The 25,589-nt window shown below is 36.6% G+C and overlaps 1 long non-coding RNA gene and 1 pseudogene across 1 annotated transcript; one reads left to right on the top strand and one right to left on the bottom strand.

Moving 5' to 3' along the window:
• Positions 4,062-5,552, bottom strand: LOC109950536. Its single transcript, XR_002272760.1, has 3 exons — positions 5,462-5,552; positions 5,287-5,355; positions 4,062-4,167 (listed from the first exon to the last, which is right to left on the bottom strand). It is a non-coding gene; the product is annotated as an uncharacterized LOC109950536 (long non-coding RNA).
• Positions 14,253-14,912, top strand: LOC18767660 (annotated as a pseudogene).

Raw genomic sequence — 25,589 nt, 5'->3', positions numbered from 1 at the left:
CCCAAAAGAAAGAAATTGCTTATTCCTTGTAATAAAAAAAATATTTAAAAAATTGCTCGTTTCTAGATCATTTGGGACGTGGGGGCTAAATTAAGGAAACACTTGTCACTGCGAAAGATGCCCTCAACAGGACATGTGGAAACAAATGACACTCAGCTCAACTACAAATTGACAACCTAGACAACGAGATATGACCCAGTGTAAGAACTAATGGTGGTTTAAATTTTATGATATTTTGGTAGTGTGATTTTTTTTTTATGATTTAAACAATTGTTTGTATTTTGTTTAAAAAAAATTTGACAACAGATTAATTCTTAAATTGTTCAACATAATAATAAAAACTGATCCAATCCAAACCGCTAACACAACCATTAGTTTATAACACTAAAAAATTGATACTCGCAATTTTGAGGTGAAATAAATCCAATCCAGAGACTGTGGCTACCCCTATGTTTTCTAACCCTTATATATTCATTGTGACTAATACCTTCTTTATTTTTCACAAATTGTTATAGTCGCACGGCTATACCCTTTAAATATTTTTAAAATATTATTTTGAGTTGGAAGCAAAACATAAGTTTTCTAGTTTGAGAGTTTGCAAAGAAGGGTGCCCTAGCAATTTTGAAATTTTGTGGCCTACTTCCATTAGTTTATCGACTATATTGGGTCCCTTTTTTTTTTATATAATTTTTTTCCCATATTTTCATTTAGAGCATTATCCATTACTATTAGGACATTACTTGAGTCTCTATAGTCCCCTTTTGATTTTTTCCATTTCCAGAGTTGTTACCCGTATAAAGAATTTAGCAATTTCCCGTTTAATACTTGTATTATACACGTATGTATGTATTTTTCAATAATACTTTCATTTTTCGTACACATCTTAAAGACTCGGTAAAATACACATTTAGCACTCGAGAGGATAAGGTAGATCCAAGGCAAACGTTCATACGAAAAAAAAAATAATAATAATTGAACTCTCAGATTGATTTATTGTAAAATTTCCATTTTTTCAATATATGCTTTGGATATGTTGAAACTAGCAAATTAATAACTATAAAGTATAAACTAATGGAAGTAGGCCACATAATTTCAAAATTTCTAGGGCATCCTTCTTTGCAAACTCAACAACTAGAAAGCTTATATTTTGCTTCCAGCGTAACCTTTCTCTGTTAATTGTCTTTCCCGAGCAGAAGGGTACTTGCAATACACTTATAGTGGGAATTCAAATCATGTCATTCTCTTATGAGAAATTCATCCTATTTATCTGTCCTTGAAACTTTAGTAATTTGCCTTCAACTTTAGTATTGATAGCTTACTAATTGTCTTCCCAGCTACTCAACTTAAACTAAATACTGCAGGGTTTCTACTTTCTAATCAAGTTTCCAATGCTGCTAATTGTGAGATTTTTTAAGTGACAGACAGTTACAGAAAACATTATCAAATTAATTCAATTATCTTGTAATTAGAGTCAAACTCTCCATATATATTGCAGACTAAAAGAAACACACCCCTCACTGGTTCATCAGGTGTACTCAAGGTGAGCAGCCCTGGAATTCTTGTCCTTGTTGACCATAAGAACACTATCAATCTATTGGTAGTCTTTAATGAAAATGTCTTGTTCCTGTTAGTTGGAAAGAGCCAATTTCCCCTCTCATTCTCTCTGAGTTTCTTTTTTTTTTTTGGTTTGGCTTGGTTCCTGGCATTACACGGTAGTCTTTAACCCACCAATGAATTCTCCAGGTTTGGCTGCATCAAGGATGAAGCCTCCCCTAAAGAAAGAAACATCAATGAAGCTTTTGAGAGCACTTAATTAACTTGATATATGTAAATATGTAAAACAGTAGCCATGACAAAACAGTGCATTCAGAACATCAACATAGGATGCAAAAGCGATCCCACTGGAAGATTTAAGTTGAAAAAAAAAGACCACACATATTCTCAAGCAACATTTTTCTAATCAACTTCTAATACCAAACAATATATTAACTCTAATTCAAATCACAACATGAGTTGTTGAAATCATGATAGAATACACATATGTAACATCTTAAAAGGAGAAGTTACCCACTTCCAAGGAGCATCTCGAGCAGGAAGATTCGAAGGCTTTAGACTGAGACTAGCAAAAATATTCACGAGATCTCTTTCTTCACTATCTGCATGATTATGTTCAACAGCACAAGTATAACCAATTCTGCAGTTCCAAAATAAATAAAATAATAATTTGTAAGTCATATCCCTTGCCTGGACTGGAAATAGGTGATGGGTGCCTCATTGTTGAACTGTGCGTGGCTCCTTTACTATTTTGGACTCCATTCCAGAAGCTACGGAAGTCTTTGTTTCGCCTATAACTGAGATAAGAAATCATAAGCATTGCACATATAGCATCCATTTACCATAGGAATAAAATGCTATCTTCACACTTTTAATAACACATCCAAAATATTTTGAACAAAAAAAGCTGAGTAGATACAACAAGTCTGTCTCAACACTTTTACTAACCCAATTCTATTGCATGAACTCTACAATAAGAGCAATTTATAATTTTTCTTTTTATAAGAAACACAAATTTAAGTTGCAAACTTCCATTAAAACAAAGAAAGAGAATCGTGATGCAGAAGACACTGTTGATAATAATAGTGAAGATTATTTGTTCCATTCCTTATACTCAGTTCTGATGATTTGACTTCAGTAGCAGGCAAAGTTGCATCTACTAGATGGTCACTGGAACCATATTCCTTTGAATTCTGCTAACCAAGAGGAGCCTTTGGTTCTGACGAAGACATTAGAGCAACCAATTGCACCACTAAGAGTATATCAAAAAGCAAAAACTTTCACTATCTAGCATGTACTCAATCATCCATATATACAAGGGGAATGGAGAGTATGTGGCTCATAGAATCAAAGCACAATAGGTAAAATGGAGGGTTTTGTTAAGCATATATATAGTGTGATCATCATATTTTGCTAGAATTGAAAGCTAAGTTTATAGAACATCTGTTAGACCAGCCATGCTATATGGGACTGAATGCTGGACAGTTAGAAAACAGACATATTCATAGTTCCTGGAAGTACATATTAGCCAAATGTCACAACCGGCACAGTGATATGCACACCTCTATCTCTGTTTCTCGAATGGCATATTAGCCATTATTAGACACAAATTGTTAACAGATCAGATTAAAATATTTGTCATCTTTTGAATCCTTCAAAATTGGAGATGTTTGCTGAATAATCTTTGCTATGCTTCAAAATTGAAGGTTCATTACCAAACAATATATTAACTCTAATTCAAATCACAACATGTGTTGTTGAAATATTTCCAAAATTCATACGAATGACAAAAAAATTCTGATCTTTTTGCATTGCAGGCTCCAAAATCTAGCAACGAATTCTTCATGGGGTCTTGGACACACCCAATCTGCAATCTGCTTTTGATTTACTTTTAATGACCTTGAACTTTCTCCTATCACAAATTATGTTAAACCTTCTATATGATACCACTCATCTTTAGGGCTGTAATACTAAATGGACAATGCTGACTTTCGTCATCTGCAGAGATCCATATTGGTGGTCTTCTTTTGTGTGTCTGTGTGTGAATGCTCAAACGTTCGGTTTCATATGTGATGCATATCAAACCTTAGTTGATTGCATAACATGAATTTATAGTAATATATTTTATTAATATCCTAACATGATTTTGATAAGTCATGGGTTACGAGAAGACTGTCTTTTGCAGCACTGGATTAATTCTTAGTGGTGGAGCACAGAGCCACAGCACCATGATGTCAAGAGACTGTTTTCTAATTGACTGAGGGTTATCCGTTTTCGTTTATTGTTTGTCCTTTTGTAACATTGTCAGGCTTGTAAACTGACTTTGCCCTTGCAGGGATATGTGAGTTGCAGAAAGAGAATTGTGATATGTGAGCAATTTATAATTTTTCTTTTTACAAGAAACACAAATTTAAGTTACAAACTTTCATTAAAAAAAAGAAAGAGAATCGTGATGCAGAAGACACTGTTGATAATAATAGTGAAGATTATTTGTACCATTCCTTATACTCAGTTCTGATGATTTGACCTCAGTAGCAGGCAAAGCTGCATCTACTAGCTGGTCACTGGAACCATATTCCTTTGAATTCTGCTAACCAAGAGGAGCCTTTGGTTCTGACAAAGACATAAGAGAAACCAATTGCACCACTAAGAGTACATCAAAAGGCAAAAACTTTCACTATCTAGCATGTACTCAATCATCCATATATACAAGGGGAGAATGGAGATTATGTGGCTCATAGAATCAAAGCACGATAGGTAAAATGGAGGGTTTTGTTAAGCATATATATAGTGTGATCATCATATTTTGCTAGAATTGAAAGCTAAGTTTATAGAACATCTGTTAGACCAGCCACGCTATATGGGACTGAATGCTGGACAGTTAGAAAACAGACATATTCATAGTTCCTGTAGGTACATATTAGCCAAATGTTACAACCAGCACAGTGATATGCACACCTCTATCTCTGTTTCTCTAACGGCATATTAGCCATTATTAGACACAAATTGTTAACAGATCAGATTAAAAAAATTTCACCTTTTGAATCCTTCAAAATTGGAGATGTTTGCTGAATAATCTTTCCTATCCTTCAAAATCGAAGGGTCATTGCCTCAACCTTAAAAGCCAGGTTTTTATAGTGAAAGGGATGTCAATGAACTCGAGGTAAATCCTTCTTCTAAAGCATTTTCAGCTAATCAAGTCACAGTCCTTTTACACTAAGGGAGGCTCCATAAACGATATTTCATGTTGGTTTGTTAATCTGGTGCTTTAAAAGTCAGTTTGAAAAGTTAAATATAATTAAGAGATTCCCAACCCATGCATTAGCAAATGCACCCTCTAATTTTTTTTAATTGTTTTCCTTGGAGTTGAGGTGGAGTTCACACAACAGAAACACAGATGCTGATACAAGAACAAATACAAAAGCTTAAATGAATTAGATTTTTCACTTGAGGTGGTGTAATATTTCATTTTTTTTTTTCTGTTCTTTGGTGGGTTGGTTTTGGGTTCCTATGCAACAGAGGAGGAGACAAATCTTTCTTCTTTTTTCTCTTTTTTTCTCACAGCAAACAAGAGGGCATGATCAAATGTCAAAATCTATAACAGAAATGCAATATCCAAAGAATGAAAAGCAGTCCAACCAAGAAGAAACTAGAAAATATTAGTGAATTAGCAAAACTTATGAATTTAGCAAATAAAGAACCTAAAGCCAGTTTCAAGCAGAAAAAACATACTTATGTAATATGAAGAACCTGCTCAAGGCGCTAAATTTGAATCCATTGTTCTGTAACAATGTCAGCCATCTGAAAGCAAAGAGAAAGAAGCCAATGGCAAAATGAACACCACACTAACAACATCACACACTCATAGCCATAGACCAAAGATGGATTGAGTACATCAGTGCATGACCTTTTGAGCCTGAGAGGCAACCGTTTCGAGTCTATCCTCGGAATCTTGTGCTTTAGACTCTAAAAAATGGGCCTAGGCGGGCGGCTAGACGGCTAGGCGGGCGCTAGGCGGCTGGGCGGACCTCCTAGGCGGGTTGGGTTTATTTTTGGTGCCGAACCCGGAGGACGAAGGAGCCGAAACCGAAGAAAACAATCGAAGCTTGAGTTGATAGAGAAGCAAAACTTCGACTACAATCTCCGTCCTCTGCGAGTTCAAGCTTCATGTTCGTTTGGAATATATTTAAAGAATATAGCCGCGCGGCTATACTCTTAAAATATTCTAATATATTAACATTTCAAGCGTATAGCCACACGGCTATACTCTTAAAATATTCGAATGTATTTAGAAAGTATAGCAGACCGGCTATACGTTTAAAATATTCTAATATATTTGGTGAGTATAGCCGCCTGGCTATACGATTTAAATATACAGTTTTGTAATATCATTTTAAGGTTTGGGGCTGAAATATCACTTTAGTCCATTGGACTAGAGCTATTTCTTCAATTATTTTATTCGTACAAGCGATATTGGGGAATGAGAATTTAAATTCTTTCCAATACCTCTCATTCTAATGATTTCCAGCTATTAGCCCATTAGGCACGAATAAAAAAAATGGATTTTATTTATAACAAATAACACGGGTTTAACCCATAAATACAACAACAAAAAATAGGATGTCAATGAACTCGAGGTCAATCCTTCTTCTAAAGCACTTTCAGCTAATGAAGTCATAGTCCTTTTACACTAAGGAAGGCTCGATAAACGATATTTCATGATGGTGTGTTAATCTAGTGATTTTGAAGTTAGTTTGAAAAGTTAAATATAATTAAGAGATTCCCAACCCATGCGTTAGCAAATGCACCCTCTAAAAAAAAACCTAGGTTTTATGCCTAACTATTCCCATGTTATTAATTTGCTAGTTTCAACATATCGAAAGCAAATATTGAAGAGAGAGAAATTTGTAGTAAATCAATCTAAAAGTTCAATTATTGAATTTATATTTTTCGTGGGAATATTTGCCTTTGATCTATCCCGTTCTCTCGAGTGCTATTAAATTCTGTTACTGCGCACATTATTTGTCGTAGCGAATGGCATGATGATTTGGAGTGGTTTTAGTAATTTCTTCACTTTTCAAACAAACATTTTACATGAAGAATACTACAACCTCTTACTACTATAAATCTTTGTTCTAAATTCTTGTTTTGGTTGGCGAATATATTGCAAAATCACCATTTTGATGTATGATGGTGATTTTGCAATATATTGTCATGGCATGCAAGTACAAATTCAATTTATTATAATTTGGCTTTATCTTCTCTTTCGGTGGAGACATAATGGCGGCCATGAATTTAGACGTCATTCCAAGCTCCAAGCTTGAAGAGAACATCAGAAGCATCTGGTGCCCCCTCGATTCGGATTGCACATCAGGGCTGCTAGAGCCTGAGCATTGCCATTAGATCCTCCGCCATGAGGTGTTTGAGAGGCGAGTCCTCTTTTTTTTTCTTTTTTTTTTTTAATAAATTGTATAGCCGCTCGGCGCGGCTATACTGGTTTTTAAAATAAAAATAGTATAGGCGCGCTGTTATACTATGGGTTTTATTATAAAAAATAGTATAACCGAGCGGCTATACTATTTTTGACACGTGGCAAAGCAGGCGCTTGGCACCAAGCAGGTCCTCTCTGTTTTTTATATATAAATATTATAGCCGTGCGGCTATACTCGGGTTTTTTAAAAATGAAAATAGTATAGCCGCGCGGCTCTACGATGGTTTTTATTATTTGAAATTAGTATAGCCGCGTGGATATACTATTTTGACTCGTGTTTCTAGGGGCTAGGCAGTGGTCACTTTTTTTTATTATAAATAGTATAGCCGCTCGGCTATACGCAGGGTCTTTATTTTTATAAATAAAACAGAGTAGATCTGCGCGGCTATACTAATGGTTTTGTTATAAAAATTAGTATAGCCGCGTGGCTATACTATTTTTGACATGTGGCAAAATGAGCGCTAGGCGCCAGGCAGGTCCCTTTTTTTACCCAGGCAAAACGTCACTATTGGTTCTTGTGGTTTACCACTTTTACCACTAATGTCCTTGTGGTTTCAATTTGATCACTTTTGCCCCTGTGGTTTCAATTTGAAGCAATTAAAGGACAATCCTTAATTTCTGTCAAATTCTTCTAACTTCTGTTACTTATTAAGGGGCAATTTGGTCCAAAAATTATTAAACGATTTCTTCCTTTTTCAAATAAAGAATATAAATATAAATTTTTAGTGAAATTAGTTTTAAATATAAAAAATCCTGAGAACCTTCCCCCTAGTTCGCATGGATTGGAGTGAGGACTGCAAGGCCGGAGATGAAAAGGAGAAACAAGATTATTTGGGTTGAGTTACAAGATGAGGAGAAGGAGAAAGGCAGTCGGGTTGGGTGCTGTTAGAACCATTGGGACATTCAAAGCACCAGAAAGAAGAGCAGCACTCACTAGTAAAAAAAAACCCTTGCGCGACCAAATTTTGCGCGACGAAAAACTATTCGTCGCTCAAAGTCACTTTGGGCGACAAAACTCAAAACTTCGTCGCTCAAAGTCTTGCGCGACGAAAAACAATTCGTCGCACAAAGCCACTTCGCTCGACAAACTTTTGTGCGACGACAATACATCGTCGCTCAAAGTATTGTGCGACCAAATTTTGCGCGACGAAAAAAAATTCGTCGCGCAAAGTAACTTTGCGCGACAACAATACATCGTCGCTCAAAGTGACTTTGCGCGACGAAACAATAAACTTCGTCGCGCAAAGTCCTTATAAAAATAAAAAATATATTTTTTTAAATCTTTGCATGACGTAATCCAAACATTTCGTCGCCTAAACCAATTTGTTTTTGTTTTTTATTTTGTATGCATAACACTTAAGAAATTAAACAGTATATATATTTATTAAGTAGCTTTAAATTTATTATTTTAGATCGGATCGGATTTTTGTTAGAAAAATATATTATTGTTGTTCAGATTGGGTTTTTGTTAGAAAATATATATTTTAAATTGACAATCGAATTAGTTCATTGTATTCATATAGGGTCAAGGAGTGTTGCTGTAAAAAATCATCAAAATCGGAGTTAAATAACCGTTAAATCGTGATTTTTCATTATAACCATCGAAAAGTTTTGTCCCATTACTTGATCTCTGAATGTTTATTTTTTTCGATTTTTGGCGTATATGATCTCGAAGTATAAACAAACAAGTTTGATGGTTGGATCGTTGAAACTAGTTTTGGTGAATGCATATGCCATCAAAACAATATATTCACTAACAATTAAGAGTTTATTTATATGTTCGTTAAATATAACATAAGATTTTGTGGTATCCACTAGTGTAAATATTTTATATTGAAGATCAAATTCAGTCATTGTATTCATATAGGGTCAAGGAGTGTAGCTGTAAAAAATCATCAAAATCGGAGTTAAAATAACCATTAAATCATGATTTTTCATTTATAACCGTAAAAAAGTTTTGTCCCGTTGCTTGATCTCTGAATGTTTATTTTTTCCGATTTTTGGCGTATACGATCTCGAAGTATAAACAAACAAATTTGACGGTTGGATCGTTGAAACTAGTTTCGTAGAATGTGTATGCCATCAAAATAATATATTCACTAACAATTAAGAGTTTTTTTTATACTTTCATTAAATATAACATAAGATTTTGTGGTATCCACTAGTGTAAATATTTTAAATTGAAGATCAAATTCAGTCATTGTATTCATATATGGTCAAGGAATGTAGCTGTAAAAAAAATCATCAAAATCGGAGTTAAAATAACCGTTAAATCGTAATTTTTCATTTATAACCATCGAAAAGTTTTGTCCCGTTACTAGATCTCTGAATGTTTATTTTTTGCGATTTTTGGGGTATACGATTTTGAAGTATATACAAACAAGTCTGATGGTTGGATCGTTGAATGGTATGTGTATATATATTTATTTATTAAGTAGCTTTAAATTTATTTATTTTGTACGTATAACACTTAAGAAATTGAATAGTATATATATTTATTAAGCAGCTTTAACCTTATTTATATTTTAAATTGTAAAATAAAATAATTTTATTTTTATTATTCATAACAATTATTTTTATAAATATTGTGCTACGAACCAATTTTTCGTCTCTTAAAAGTTTGCGCGACCAACAGTTTGTCGCGCAAAACTCTAAAAATTTGGACGGGTACCAAAAATGGGACGCGGGATTTTTTTTTTTAAAAAAAATTTAGACTTTGCGCGACCAATATTTTTTGTCGCTCAAAACTTTGCGCGACCAATATATATTTTTCGTCTCGCAAAAATTTGGGCGGGTACCAAAAATGGGACGCGGGAATTTTTTTAGACTTTGCGCGACCAATATGTATATTTCATCGCGCAAAAATTTAAAAATTTTGGCGGGTACCAAAAATGGGACGCGGGGATTTTTATTTTTTTAAAATAATTTTTTTAGACTTTGCGCGACCAATATTCCTATATTCGTCGCGCAAAAGTTTGCGCGACCAATACTCCAATATTTTTCGTCGCGCAAACCTTTGCACGACCAACAATATTTTTCGTCGCGCAAAGTGATACGGTTTTTAAAACCGAAATAACTCCTCCACCATTTTCTCAATGTCTTTCTCTACTCTTACCTCTCCTTTCTCTTTCCCTCTCCCCAAATCCCACCATTTCTCTCACTCACTCCTCTCACTTAATCTCTCATCTCTCTCTTCACTATCTCTCACTCTCTCTCACTCACTCTCTCATCTCTCTCACTCACTCTCTCATCTCTCTATCACTATCTTCTCTAATTCTCTCACACTCACTTCTCCCTCTCATTCTCACTCACTCTCAATCTTGCCAAAAGGTATATTCTCTCCAAATTTTAAAATTTTTTCATTAATATGTGTTTTTGGAGTTAATTTTGAGTTTATGTGGGTTTTGGGGTTGAGTAAAGGGGAGGGATTGGAGTTTGGGTTGGATTTGTGGTATAACAATTTTAGGGGAGATTATGCCTTCTTTTTTTTTTTTTTTGGTTATTTGACCATATTTGTTTTTTTGTAGGGAATCATCGAGACTTTGACGGCTAAAGTTGAGGATTAGGAAGCTATCAAAACATATCCTCCGCCACTACCACCACAATACGCTTGTATTAGGATTTTATTATTGTACTTTGTTAATTTATGTGTACATTTTGAATATTATATATATATTTATTGGATAATTTGATCACTATTTTTCATATGTAATTTTATTTTGAATATGTCAATTTAAATTAAAGTAATTAAAAAAATCATACAATTAAACTAAATTTAAAAAGTAAAAATTTGAAAAAATTAATATCAATTTAAATTAAAGTAATTTTAAAAAGAAATCATACAATTAAATTAAATTTAAAAAGTAAAACTTTGAATAAATTAATATAAATTAATTAATATTAAAGAAATAATAAAACAAAAAGTCAAAAACCTTGCGCGACAAAATATTTCGTAACGCAAACTATTAAATTAGTTTATTTTAAATTAAAAAAATTTTAAACAAAAAATATTTCGTCACTCAAATATTTGCGCGACGTTAGTATTCGTCGCGCAAAACTCAAAAAATTTGGGCGGGTACCAAAAATTGTACGCGGGAATTTGTTATTTTTTTAAAAAAATTTTTTAAGACTTTGCGCGACCAATGTTTTTTGTCGCGCAAAACTTTGCGCGACCAATGTATTTCGTCGCGCAAACCTTTGCGCGACCAATGTATTTCGTCGAGCACAACTTTGCGCTACCAATATTTTTCGTCGCGCAAAGTGACTTTGCGCAACCAATATTTTTTCGTCGCGCAAAGTGACTTTGCGTGACCAATATTTTTTCGTCGCGCAAAGTCGCTTTGCGTGCCAATGAAAAAACTTCGTCGCGCAAAGTCTTTCTTCACGATCTTTGCGCGACGGATTCTGCGCGACGAAATTTCTGTCGCGCTGAAATTTGTGCGACTACAATGTATTTTGCGCGACGAAATTCTCTTCGTCGCGCAAAGTGTAAAATGTAGTAGTGACTATCCCCTGCATCTGCATAGTGGCCATGAATTACATATGGCCAAACAGGCTGGCCTTTACCAATCTGTTCACCCAAAACTTTGGACATGCTAAGAATGTGAGCTAGAGCACCATCTACAAATTCTTGAATATATGGCCAGAGTAATTCTTGGCTGAGGTATTGATCACGTGGACCAAATGGGATTCTAATAATATATGCTCCACTGCTTTCTCCTAGAGCACATCACCATCTTCAGGACTTGCACTTAGCATCTCTGCTGGTTCACCATAACTCCAATCAACCTCAGGAGATGACACTTGGTGAGTAAAGAGATTACCCTATAAACCCAGCCCAGTGTCACCGGTCGCACATAGACAAATGCTACCGTGATTCCGTTGGGACATCTATGCTCTTATGAGGTAGTCTAAGTGTGGATGGGCGAGAGCTTAAGAGCTAGAATGGTTGGTGTTGGCCGGGTTGCACTTGTGAATAGTATTTTGGGTATTTTTGAAGGTTACGGGAGGAACCCCAGGGAACCAAGAATACCGAAATGTACGTGATGTCGAGACGCAGGAAACGCAACTGATGGTTCACTATTCGGAGTTCGTATGAAGGAATTATGCTCAATTATAATTCCTCATGCATAGGTGATGTTCCCTTCTGGCAGAAGGCTAAATGAATAAAATGCTATATAGGGGGTGACATGGTGTCATGCTCTCCACCACCCCTGGTGCTTACACTCTTGTGGCACTAAGCGAGCATCCTTATGACATTGGAGATAGTCATAAAAGCGGGCATAAGATTGTTGAAGGATAATATGTGTCTCCGAGGGAAAGGAATTCCCGAGGACAGTACGAACACTCAGGGTTGTTCGTATTGCACATCGTTGGAAAGAGTGAGGTCAACATAAGGCATTCGCTATGCTATCGACTAGCGAGACATTTGACAATACTCGATGGACCTGGCTTGGGTTCGGCCTTGTCTAATATTGAAGGAAGATATTCAGATGCCGGTATGCATGGGTTGCGACCCCATGCAATGCATAGATAGTTATGTGGGACATTCGAAATACATATGTCGCCAAGGCTTGGGCGACATGCAAGTATAACAGCTTGCGTATATAGCTTAAGGATGTGGGCTATCGTGGACGCTAAAGGAATGACCGGCATAAGTGTGGGTAAACCGATGGTATGTTGGATCGCTATGTCTTGACTTGGACATGAGCGAGACATGAGTAAAGCATGCGACGTGGTCGATGCAGTTGACGTGTCTTATGCAACGCTTGATGTATGGGCGTCGAGGGTTCGTTGCCGGATGCGGAGTGATTGTATTGTCACAAGGTAATGTGACTCGTTGTCTAGTGGGAGACGACACTTGAAGGTGAACCTCTCGCGGAGTTGTGAGAGTCATGAATATCATGAAAGGGTAGAAGGCTGACTGAGATCCGAAGGGATCCTGGGCTGCACGAGTGTGCTTTGAGTGACGAAATGTGTGTTTCGCTTCCGCCGCGCCGCGCCGCTCGCTCATCCCGTCACACCAAACATCCTTGCAAGAGCTCGAGAAAGCTCTACCACATATTTGACCTGATATTGTTTTCATAAAGCCAAACACAGATTCAAATGCAAGTAACAGGAAAACAAATTTATCTTTATTCCATGTACTCAGAGAAATGCTATGGCCATCAGATACCTGTCCACCTATATCAAAGTCTCGACCGAGCTCCATGTTTTCTCCCGGACCAAACTAATGGCTCGTTTGCACCTATCTCTTGGTAATTTTAAAATTGTAATTTTTTTTAATTTATATTAATATTGTTTCTTTTTAAGGAATAAATTTTGGACCGAAATACCCCTTAATAAGTAACCAAAGTTAGAAGAATTTGACAGAAATTGAGGATTGTCCTTGAATTCTTCAAATTGAAACCACAGGGACCTCAGTGGTAAAAGTGGTAAACCACAGAGACCTCAGTGGTAAAAGTGGTAAACCACAGAGACCAAAAGTGATGTTTTGCCTTTTCCCTATAAATAGTATAGCCGGGAGGCTATACGAAAGGGTTTTTTATTATTAAAAATAGTATAGCCTACGATTTTTATTAAAAGAATTGTACAGCCGCGCGGCTGTACTATTTTTGACACGTTAAGTGGATCCCTTTTGTTCTTTTTTTATAAATAGTATAGTCGCCCAACTATACTCGGTGTTTTTTTCATCCCACTGAGAGGATCCATGAGCAGTTTGCAAAGGCTCTCTGGAATGGGCCCCCCTCCTCTGTAGTGCCATACAACCTAGAAGAGCTCTTCTCAGTTGATGAGGAGAAATAATTAGTATTGGATTCTATTATGATTATAAAAAAAATAAGAATGGGAAAAATAGGAAATTAAAAAAAATAAAAACCATGTAGCGGATGGTCTTGGTGATTTTGACCATTCGCTGGCAATTTGTATGTGATGATGACTTCTTTGCAAAGTCAGTCTCCTACTATGTTTGGACTTTGGCCTCCATAAACCTAATTGCGAATAATATTAAGTAAGAATAAAGAGCACAATGGAAGTGAGAAAAGGTCTACAAACTAAACAAGAAACCCACAGAAATTTCTTGATTGATATGTTGAAGCCAGGTTTCCTAAAATCTTCAAGCCCCCCAAAACCCTGCCTCCAAAAAACGATATGGCAACCCACGATCAAGAAAGAATTACAAACCCCCCTATGAACACCTTAATACCCTATGGATTTATCCATAACAGAAGTTGGGGAGTCTTTCAACTCGGAGAATACAAAGACCCAGCAGGCTTTTATCTGTGAAATCTGTGTTGAGCTCAAGGTAGCAGCATCCGAGTGGTTTGGCATAAAAAATTGCAGCCATGCTTATTGTAGGGACTGCATGGTCAGTTACGTGGCCTCCAAGCTTGAAGAAATCATCATAAGCATCCGGTGTCCCGATCCAGATTGCACATCCAGGCTCCTAGATCCCAAGCATTGCCGTTCGATCCTCTCCCGGAAGGTGTTTGAGAGGTGGGGAGTTGCCTTGTGTGAGGCTGTGGTTCCTGCCTCTCAAAAGTTTTACTGTCCCCGCAAGGATTGCTCGGCAATGCTAATCATTGATGATGATGGGAAGAAAGGGATGATCGTAAGGTAATCGGACTGCGCCAATTGTAGGAAATTGTTCTGCGCGCAGGTTGCTTGGCACGTAGGGTTTGAGTGTGCCAAGTTTCCGAAGTTGAACAAGGTTGAGAGGGAAAGGGAGAATATGTTGAGAAACCTTGCGAAGAAGGAACAACAGAGGAGATGTCCCAATTGCAGCTTCTATGTGGAATGATCGCGGGGTTGCAACCTCATCCAATGCAGTTCAGTTAATCTTTTACCTTCTTCCTCCCATAAAAGTTAAAAAAACTATGATAGTTGGAAAATTACTGATGAATCTGATAAGTGACGTTAAATGTCGATCTTAAATGTGATTTCAACCTCCCTAATAATTATTATTACTGTTTCAACTCGTTTCGTTCAATTCAATGAATTCTTGAATTAATGCCCTATTAATTTATGTCTCTTTTGAGTTGATTGCAGGTGCAAAACTAAGTTCTGCTACGAATATGCTGAACTTTACATCAATTGCAAGTGCAAAATTGATTGTTTTGATTGTTTGTTAGGGAGATGCGGACTTATTGTTGTTGATGTTATTGTTGTTATTGTTATGCTCTGGCGCATATGGTAGAGCCATGAATTTAAGAAAGATGGGCATCCTTCAAAATTCAGACTCTTTCTTTTATCACAAATTAACCTACTTTTTAAGAAATTCCTAATTCTCACTTTTCTCTGTTTTTTTTTCTTCTACTTTTTGTATGAAAAACCTAACACTCTTTCATGGTAACAAAATCCGTACACTCAAAAGAAATTTACACATGAAACAAAGAGAAGAGGGGCATTTAAGAATTTTTGAGGATTTTTATAATATTTGTACAAAATCATTAACATAAAATTTTAATGGCTTGAATAAAGACAAATTGTCCCAAGTAAATAAGATATGTTGATCTAGAGATAATCCTCCCCAAATGTTCCAAGCAGAAGCTTCCTAAAGATGAAATCTGAATATGACAGACATGTCAGTGCAACAAAAGGTTTAACCTAATAAAATTAAAGAAAAATTAGGTATTAGACATAAAAATCTTTATTAATAAGGATTTGATACCTAGAGTATTTCTGTTTTGGTTTTGATACATAGGAATCAAATTTTGTTTTGGATTTGGCCAAAGAGAAGGCCCAGATTTGTTGGGCATGTCTAAATTATAAAGATAAAATACAATTTTATCCTTTTTATTTAAAAGCCTTCCAAAATCAGATCTCACACTTTCTTTCTCTCTCTCTTGGACAGACGTAGACAACGATTGCCTCAGATCATGGCTTCTCAGGCAATCGATGGAGATGACGATGAATGTGTAATCATTGGTGCAAATCGCCGCGACTCATTCTGTCATATGAGTGTGGTGGGTGATATTACATTTACTTTTGTCTTTTCATTTTGTCGGAGTGAGTTCAGGCCAAGCTCACAGCAGCAAAAGAAAAGTTGGGGAGAGAAATTCGTGTTTTTGAAACGTCAGCTGCTTCTTCTTGGCAAACTGAAGAGTCTATAACTGGTATGAAGCAATTCAACTATGCTAGGCCAAACCATTTAGCTTATAGCTTTTTATATTTTGGATTATCTGTGGAAGCAAGCACATTGAGACGCCTGACAGAAATTTTTTTCTTTTCGTCGTTTTTTGTTTGGCAAATGAGACATATGAATTTTTTTCTTTAAGTTGCAGCATTTTCCAAGCAAACAAGCCTAGACCCATTTACTTCCTGCCATGTTCATGGGGCCATGAGTACTAGTAAGTAACAAATAATAAAATACCCCTTAAAATTTCGTTGCATGCATAGTTCCACATCTTTTAAAAGTACAGCAGATGATTATGATCGGATTATGAATGCCAAAAGAGACATATCATCTATTTTTTTTTTTTTTTTTTTTTTTGTGGGGGCTTAGCGAGCGGGTGTTCAAGTCGTATAATCTGCTAGCAAATATTTGAATGGGAAACACAATCTTCTTGCTTATTGGAAGTCTTGTGAATGCCTCAAGTATTTTATTCTAAAAAACTTAATAACATGAACGAAATTTGATAAACTACTGGGAATTTAATTACACATTCAAAGCTCACTTATTATGCATTTGTCTTGATTTAGAAATGGAAACTGCATTGCAGTTTTCATTTTATTACAATTGGATTTTTGCTCTTTCCTTGGCCTTCAACCTCACCAATTTGAAGAGTAGAGGCTATCTAGATGAGGAATTGGGTGGGCAAGAGAAGAGTAGAACTACCCAAGAGCAAAGGAACTCAAAATTGGACTTTCGGAAACTACATCGCAGTTTTGGAAACTGCATTGCAGTTTTCATTTAATTACAATTGAATTTTTGTTCTTTCCATGGCCTTAAACCTCACCAATTTGAAGAGTAGAGGCTACCTAGATGAGGAATTGGGTGGGCAAGAGAAGAGCAGAACTACATAAGAGCAAGGGAACTCAAAATTGGACTTTTGGAAACTGCATTGTAGTTTTGGAAACTGCATTGCAGTTTTGGAAACTGCATTGCCAGAAATAGAGTATTTTACCAACATGTCTTGAATAAAAAAAATATATATTGTTTTGTTTTGTTTAACTCTAGAGCTGAGCATTTTTGCCCAAACTCAGCATTGCAAGTTCCATTTTTGTATTGCAGTTTTCGTTTATGCATTGCAGTTTCCGCTTCTACATTGCAGTTTCCGCGTCTGCATCGCAGTTTCCATTTTAGTACTTTCATCTTGGTTCCTCTATTTTGCTTCTATAAAATTAATTTTTGTTTTTGTAGCTGTTTTCATTTTTGTTTTTGTTTTTTTTTAAACATAATTGATATATATAGATTGTATTTTTGTTGCATCGCAGTGTACATAATTGATATATATACATTCTTTTTCACTTGAGTTATAAATTTTAAAAAAAAAAAAGAAGAGAAATTGGAGCGTTTTGTACTGAGAGTTGGAAAATAAATGCCGAGAGTAAAGTAGTAGTAAAATTAACATAATTATAGCTAGGCATGGTGCATTTAAACGGGTCAGTGTTTGGCCATATAATTGCAAAGTCTGTGTGATTTTGACTACTTCAATCAAACTCCGTTCCGTCGAGGGAAGGGGAGAGAGTACACTACAGGCTACAGCAGACTTCGGCGCTAGCTCTGTTGTAACGTAACTCAACGAAGCAAAAGATTTGGTCTTGAGAGTTTTTGTAAGACACAGAACGTTGGCATGACGAAGAAACCTGAACATATATATATATATATATATAAATATATACATAATGTATATAAATATATATTGATCCTGTATAAACAGTAGCTAACTAAGCTAGGAAGCTGTTGGTCCCCTGTAGATGGCAGTGGCTGGCCAGAGGGGGCGGTTGGCTGGAAGGGGGATTGCCAAATGTGGACATGTGCATAGTGTATTTACCTTAGAAGGAGTGACATCGTGTGTAATTTTGATATTTTTTAATGATATTATTGTAAAATTAGGTACTTCTTTTTGGTCTTTGTCTTTATGCCAATTAGATGAAATTGTATTTCTATCTTCCAAATTAGTGAACTATATTGTGTTTTAAAACTAAAGCTCCCATTACTTGGATATTTTTTTTTTTCCAAAATCTAGAACCACAAATCCGCTAATTGTTATATTCTGTAAAAGTGGAATGCCAGACTCAACCTATAAGAGCATCTCCACCCATAAGGGCTAAGTCTAGGGCAAGGGCAAGCAAGGGCTGCCACTATTCACGTGAATAGTGTCAGGCTTGCCATTTGTGGTTCCATCCATGAGGGCTAAGTTTAGGGCAAGTCTAAGGCAATTACTATTCACTTAAATTTATTTTATTTTATTTATACTTAAACCATTGATTTTGATAAGCTTTTCGGATAAGATTTTCAATTCCCAAGTGTTAATATTTATCGTAAAATCCTCACCTAAAAATCAAGATAACATTTTCGGACAAAATTTTGAAATTAAATTGGTGTGGAAAGTGAATAATATTGGTAGGTATGTATAGAAAAAAATTTCAGAATTTTTTGATATATTTTTTAAAATTTTTTGATTTTTTGTTCAATTTTTTAAAGCCAAAAATTGGACAATTGTTGGATTGTGCAATATTTTTTGATCGGAGGCTCCAGGAGAAGCCACATGGCTTGTAACTATTGGGCAATGTGGGCTAGTTGGGTCCAACAGTAATAAAAAATTTGAAAATCAGCTGCTGACATCATGCTGATGTCAGCAGCCCGAGGGCAACAGCCCAGGCAGAATTAGCCTTTGGGCTTGCCCAGGCTGGTGGGACCCACCATTTGCCCTGGCTCATTGTTGTGCGCTGGAGCTGGAATGGGCTGCCAGGGGGGCCTTTTGCCCAGGTTTGGTGCAGCGGTGGACATGCTCTAATAGGTGGAACTCCTGGGGGATGTGATGTGTAACCATGCCCATTAAAGCAATAATTCCAATGTCAAATAATACAAGCATCTCATTCAATTATTATAAGCACGTGTTCTAGGACTAATGAAAAGAACTGTTCGGCACAAAGGACATTTGTTATCTAGGAAAATTAACACAAGTCAAGGACTAAAAGGGATTAGAAGATATAGACTAACTCAATTAAATAGAATCAGTAATAGCAAAACACTCACCTCGATCCATTGACCAAAATAGGCACGAAATGCCCACAAAGTTGTGACAGGTTCATATAGTAATTTCAAGCATAATGTGCAATCAAAGTCATCACTGCGTTCTGCTTTTCTATGGCTTCTCCTCCTTGTGAAATTAGCTTGTATTCTCTCTAAATTCCGAAGAGGATTGCTGCAGAATACCACACAAAAGACAAAATAATATAACATTTTAGAAATTCACAAACTGAATATCATAGCCAGCTGGTATTAAACAATATATACGTAATATCTATGTTTTGTTAAATAAACAATTATTCAAGCAGGGGAATATTTAGGTAGGTGACCAATGAACCTTTGAGCCTATGGAGGTGTATTTAACACCGTGAAAAAGTTCAAGAAAGTCGGGTTTTTCAGCGGCCACCTATTTTAGAATCGTCGATAACCTGGCTGCCACTATCATGTGTGTGGGGAAACATTCCTTATGCTTTCTTTTCAACAAGTAAAACCACAACAAAAGTCCCTTAAGAGAAACCATAGTTTTAGACTTGTTGTGTATGATGGGATCTCAGGCTTTGTAAACGTGCGTTAAATCCCCATATTTTAGTTAGGACTTGATTAAGGGTCTCAAAACGTTGTATTCTACATGGATTTCCTCTTAGCATAACTGTTTCTCCTTGTAGAATTCCTCTCAGTAGGAAGAACAACTATAAGTAGAAGTTCCTGTATCAACTAGTTTAAAATGGACCACTGAGAGAAGGCCAAGTCTAGAAGGGCCAGCTTGATGGGTTAAGTGTGCTTTGGATCTATTTATTTAAATGACCTATTTTATTGTAAGCCAACATCTTCAATAAACTAATTACCAAAAAAAGACATCTTCAATAAACTAATCATTAGAGGTGTGCTTTTCTGTCAGCAGGGGATCTTTGTCTTCTGATTTCACTTCTTTTTCCATCTTTCTTTCTCTCCTATGTGATAATGACCTTCCCTCAGTGGAGACCCCAATAATACACACCTACGACTCCTTGAAGGTGTCTTCCCCTTCATTCCAGAATTGGAATAAACAATTATGTATGCTTCTTTTGACATCACCAAAGCATAAGGATGATGCATATATCTACACTACAAGCCTCCAAAATAAGGTGCTCAAAATTTCAACCAAAACTTTCTTTGAATCTGTTGAAGAAGATTTCATTGGCCCATACTATTACCTCCTCCTCAATATCAAACTCATTCACATAGTCTAAAGTAGCGTCCACCCTACAGTGCTATTCCACTTGTACAGTCAAAATATTTAAATAAATAAAAAAGTTCATAGACATGTAGTTGCAGAGCAGAAGATGTAAGGATTTTCTATGTGACTTTATTAGACAGTAACATTAGGCTTCGAGAAGTAGAAAGAAATCAATAAAGCAGAAAGGCATGGGTGAGCAATGCCAATGCGCCTCCCTCCACTAACTGACCTCTCCCTGCATGAGCGTTGACGACTAATTTATCTTTTCCTTTTCTTTACCCCAACCAAGATCACCAGGAATTATAAATCTCTCATTCCCTCTTCATTTGCCTCCCAATTCTCACCCTCTCAACAACAGAAACACAGTTTTCTATCTCTTCCTTTCATTCCACACGAAACGAACCCCTCATTTCTTATGCCTGTCCTTATTTTATGTCACCTTTCCTCCTCCTCACACACTATATACACGTCACCTTTGCTCCTTCGCACCAGCAATAGTTAATGCAGCTACAAATCCTCTCTCTCTCTCTCTCTCTCTCTCTCTCTCTCTCTTGAAGCAAGTTATAGGATCACCTTTTCAGAGCTACACATATCTCCCAATCGGCTCCATTATCCCATTTGTTATTCCATACGGTCATGTGTGACCAAAACCATCATTTGCAATATATCTGTGATTGATATTGGAAAATCAACATATCCCTTTGTTTTCCCATCATAATATTCTGTTCCCTGCAAGAGAATCAACACTTGCGTAAATTTGTCCAGAAGAACAGCTGCTGCAATATACTCCTGCTAGAAACCTTTGTAAATATAGGAACTAAATGAAAAAGATACCACGCAAATTTTGCATTACTTTAACAATGACCAGATGATGACCTGGAAGGTTTACACCCCATGCCAATGTGCTGGTACAAACCAATACCTATAATTTAATACATATGCCTAATCAGTATATAGAGTAAGAAAATGATCTTTTTTATATTCTCTTTTCCTAATGTGTTTTTCAGGAAAGACTCATGCTTACTGAGGTAAAACAGAAATGCCTGAATCTTGTTGTTTGCAAAAAGCTCCTCAATCAGAGATCTATCTTTGTCATTCAGACCGGCATGGTGTAATCAATGCCCAACGACAAGGTGTGCCTCAGGTTAAAGAACCATCTGCTGGGCTTCTTCTGGCATACTAAGAAACTGCCTTGGATGTTCATCTAAGGTTGCGAACTTCAATAACAAAAAGCACAAAAAAATAGAATCAACGCATGCAGCAGCCGAAACCGAAGAAAAAAAAATTGAAGCTTGAGTTAAGAGAGAGGCTCAAGACCGAGTATTTCAATTTTGTAGATTGGACTGCAAGTGCAAGCTTCGTGTTCGTTTCTCTGTCTCTTCATATCACTCACGCACCACATTCCTTTGCGAGTGCAAACTTCGTCTGTCTTCATTTGGAGAGAGAAAAAGGACACGACCCTCCGAGGCCGCCTAGATCCGCCCAGGCAGCCTAGGTGTCGCCTAGATCCTCCCAGGCCGCCTAGGCGCCGCCTAGATTTCCCCAGGCCGTCTAGAAGCCGCCTAGATCCTCCCAGGCCGCCTAGGCGCCGCCTAGATTTCCCCAGGCCGCCTAGAGGCCTCCTAGATCAGCCCAGGCCGCCTAGGCGCTGCCCAACTCCTTGGCGTCGGTGTCCTCCCACCTAGCACCTAAGCCGATTTTCCGAAACTGCTCGAAACCTGGAATGGGCTTGCTCTGTGCCCTAGACGTTCGTAGTGACGAGTTCGAGTCCTCTATAGCCAATCAACTGATGGTTTTGGTGACGAGTTTTGTGCTCTGTGTCCGGTCGGCTATACTATGTGACGTTCAAATTTACTGAAAGCGTAAAGCCGGTCGGCTATACTGTTTAATACCTGTAAATAATTCAGCCGCGCGGCTATACCATTTAAAATTCAAAAGTGCATCATTATCTTTTTTAAAATAGTAAAATTAGTTCCTTTAGGTCAATAAATAGTTTTTTTTAATGAGTAATTAATATTAATTATTTTAATTAACTCCATAAATTATATTACTTAATAAATAGTAATTAACTATATGATGAGTAATGTTTAATATCCAAATTGAATTTGAAACCTAATTGGCTTCTACTTGACCCAACTTCCAATTTCTAAGGGGGGTGTATCCAATTCTAACTTTTAATAACTTTTAATGAGTTTAGAAGTCTCAAGGTATTCAATTGTGACTTTTAAATAGTCTTTATAAGTTTAGTTGTATTCAATTGTGAGTTTTAAAGAGTATGTAAAAGTTTTGAGGTATTCAAAATGTAAATGACTTTTAAAAACTTTGTGAAATAAATGACTTTTCAATACTTTTGAAGCTAATTCTTACTACCAAAAGTCTTGCTAATTTACACCAAACTTTATGAAAATATTGGGAAGCTAGGAAGATAGAACCGCTAATTGTTATACTCTGTAAAAGTGAGAATGCCAGACTCAATCTATAATAGGTGGAACTCCTGGGGGATGTGTAACTATGCCCATTACAAACAGCATAGGTATAGAAAACCATAAAGCAATAATTCTGATGTCAAATAATACAAGCATCTCATTAAATTATTATAAGCACGTGTTCTAGGACTAATGAAAAGAACTGTTCGGCACAAAGGACATTTGTTATCTAGGAAAATTAACACAAGTCAAGGACTAAAAGGGATTAGAAGATATAGACTAACTCAATTAAATAGAATCAGTAATAGCAAAACACTCACCTCGATCCATTGACCAAAATAGGCACGAAATGCCCACAAAGTTGTGACAGGTTCATATAGTAATTTCAAGCATAATGTGCAATCAAAGTCATCACTGCGTTCTGCTTTTCTATGGCTTCTCCTCCTTGTGAAATTAGCTTGTATTCTCTCTAAATTCTGAAGAGGATTGCTGCAGAATACCACACAAAAGATAAAATAATATAACATTTTAGAAATTCACAAACTGAATATCATAGCCAGCTGGTATTAAACAATATATACTTAATATCTATGTTTTGTTAAATAAACAATTATTCAAGCAGGGGAATATTTACGTAGGTGACCAATGAACCTTTGAGCCTATGGAGGTGTATTAACACCGTGAAAAAGTTCAAGAAACTCGGGTTTTCCAGCGGCCGCCTGTTGTAGAATCGTCAATAACCTGGCTGCCACTATCATGTTTGTGGGGAAACGTTCCTTATACTTTCTTTTTAACAAGTAAAACTACAACCCTTAAGAGAAACCGTAGTTTTAGACTTGTTGTGTATGATGGGATCTCAGGCTTTGTAAATGTGCGTTAAATCCCTGTATTTTTGTTAGGACTTGATTAAGGGTCTCAAAACGTTGTATTCTACATGGATTTCCTCTTAGCATAACTGTTTCTCTTTATAGACTTCCTCTCAGTAGGAAGAACAACTGTAAGTAGAAGTTCCTATTATATAGGACTTCCTTTAAGGGAGTGTAATTGGGGAGTATGGTAGTCGAGTCTTTAAGTCCTCTTGCATTCTCTGCTTGGTTGGCTTTACATGACGGTTTTTAACCATCAACCAATTACAAAGAAGAGGCTTGCAATTGGTGAACCAGTGTGGCTTGTGTTGGTCTGCCATGGAATCAATAGACCACTTGTTAGAATGTTGTCTTTTATAACAACAAAAATCTATTTTACTTTTGATTTGATCGAAAGAGTTTCACCAATTCTAACAGTAGTTTGAAATTAAATCGAATTGGATCCTTCCGGTAAACAAATTACTCAATTTCTTCCTGGTTTCTCAACATTTTCTCAGCAACCAAACAAGAGAAACCACACTCACCGAAATGTAGTCGTCCACGTCACCAGGCACGTAGGTGCCGAACCCGGAGGACAAAGGCTTTGCCTCGGCAGACGTTGAGATAGCCCAACCAATCGAAGCAACGCAGCAACTGAAACTGAAGAAAAAAAAAAATTGAAGCTTGAGTTGAGAGAGAGCCTCAAGACCGAGTTTTTGATGCTTGGAAACGCTTATAGAGAAGCAAAATGGTTTAGGGCCTCAAGACAGATACTTTTAAAATGTTCGAATATATTAAAGAGGTATAGCCGTGCAGCTATACCGTTAAAATATTTGAATATATTTAAAGAGTATCGCCGCTCGGCTATACTATTTCTCCAACAACCCATTATGATTTAGGAGGAGAAGCATCCAATCTCTTGTCTTGTGGCGGTAGCCGGCCCAAACCAAAAGAAAGGGGCAAAACTTCTCTATCTGTCTCTGGTGTTTCTCTTTAAAAGTCAAACAAGAAGCAGCAAAGTCTTTAGCCCTCCGCATGCTGTGAGTCTGTGACTGTTGGCTTGGATTCATTGAACTCGTTTGAAATTGAAACCAACCATGACAAAAGTGAAAGGACATATACATAGAACATAGAGAGTAGAGGGAAGCCTCAGCTGTGCAAATTGCAAGCAAGAAAAGAAGATTGGAATTGGAGAGAAGGTGACCACTTTTCATAAACATATGGGGTCCACGCCATCTTTCTTTGATCTCTTCTCTGCACTCCTAAAACTAATACCACTTTTTTTATGTCCCCACTTTGACCAGACAACACACCATGCTGCTGTAGATAAAAAAGAATAAATGGTTCCATTTGTCTCCTTCTCTAAGGGATGGGATCAATTACTCTTTCCTCCATCAGCAACAAAAGGGTATCTGCACTGCAGCCTAGCTAGCTTTGCTTTCACTTCCAAGAGCCCTCTATCTTATCATCTCACAGAGTTCAGTTAAATCTAGCCGAGCCAGAGAGACTACATCAACTAGTTTATAATGGACCACTGAGAGAAGGCCAAATCTAGGGGCCAGCTTGCTGGGTTAGGTGTGCTTTGCATCTATTTATTTAAATGACCTATTTTATTGTAAGCCAACATCTTCAATAAACTAATTACCAAAAAAAGACATCTAGGGTTTAGCAATCATCTTCACATTCACTATACACAGAGGTTCCTCCGCACCCGAGAGAGACAAAGCTTCCCATCTTATACTATTGCTCTGTCTCTCCTCTTATTTTGCTCTCTCCGTGAAATTACAACATGGCAACCCGTTCGTACAATTCTCTATCTGTATTTTATCTGTAATTTTGAATGCGTTTGTTTTTCTTCTTT

The sequence above is a fragment of the Prunus persica genome, chromosome G8 (genome assembly GCF_000346465.2).
Source record: "Prunus persica cultivar Lovell chromosome G8, Prunus_persica_NCBIv2, whole genome shotgun sequence".
NCBI classification, from domain to species: domain Eukaryota; kingdom Viridiplantae; phylum Streptophyta; class Magnoliopsida; order Rosales; family Rosaceae; genus Prunus; species Prunus persica.
The sequence above is the reverse complement of the archived record's forward strand: the minus strand, read 5'-3'. Positions and strand labels throughout refer to the sequence as shown.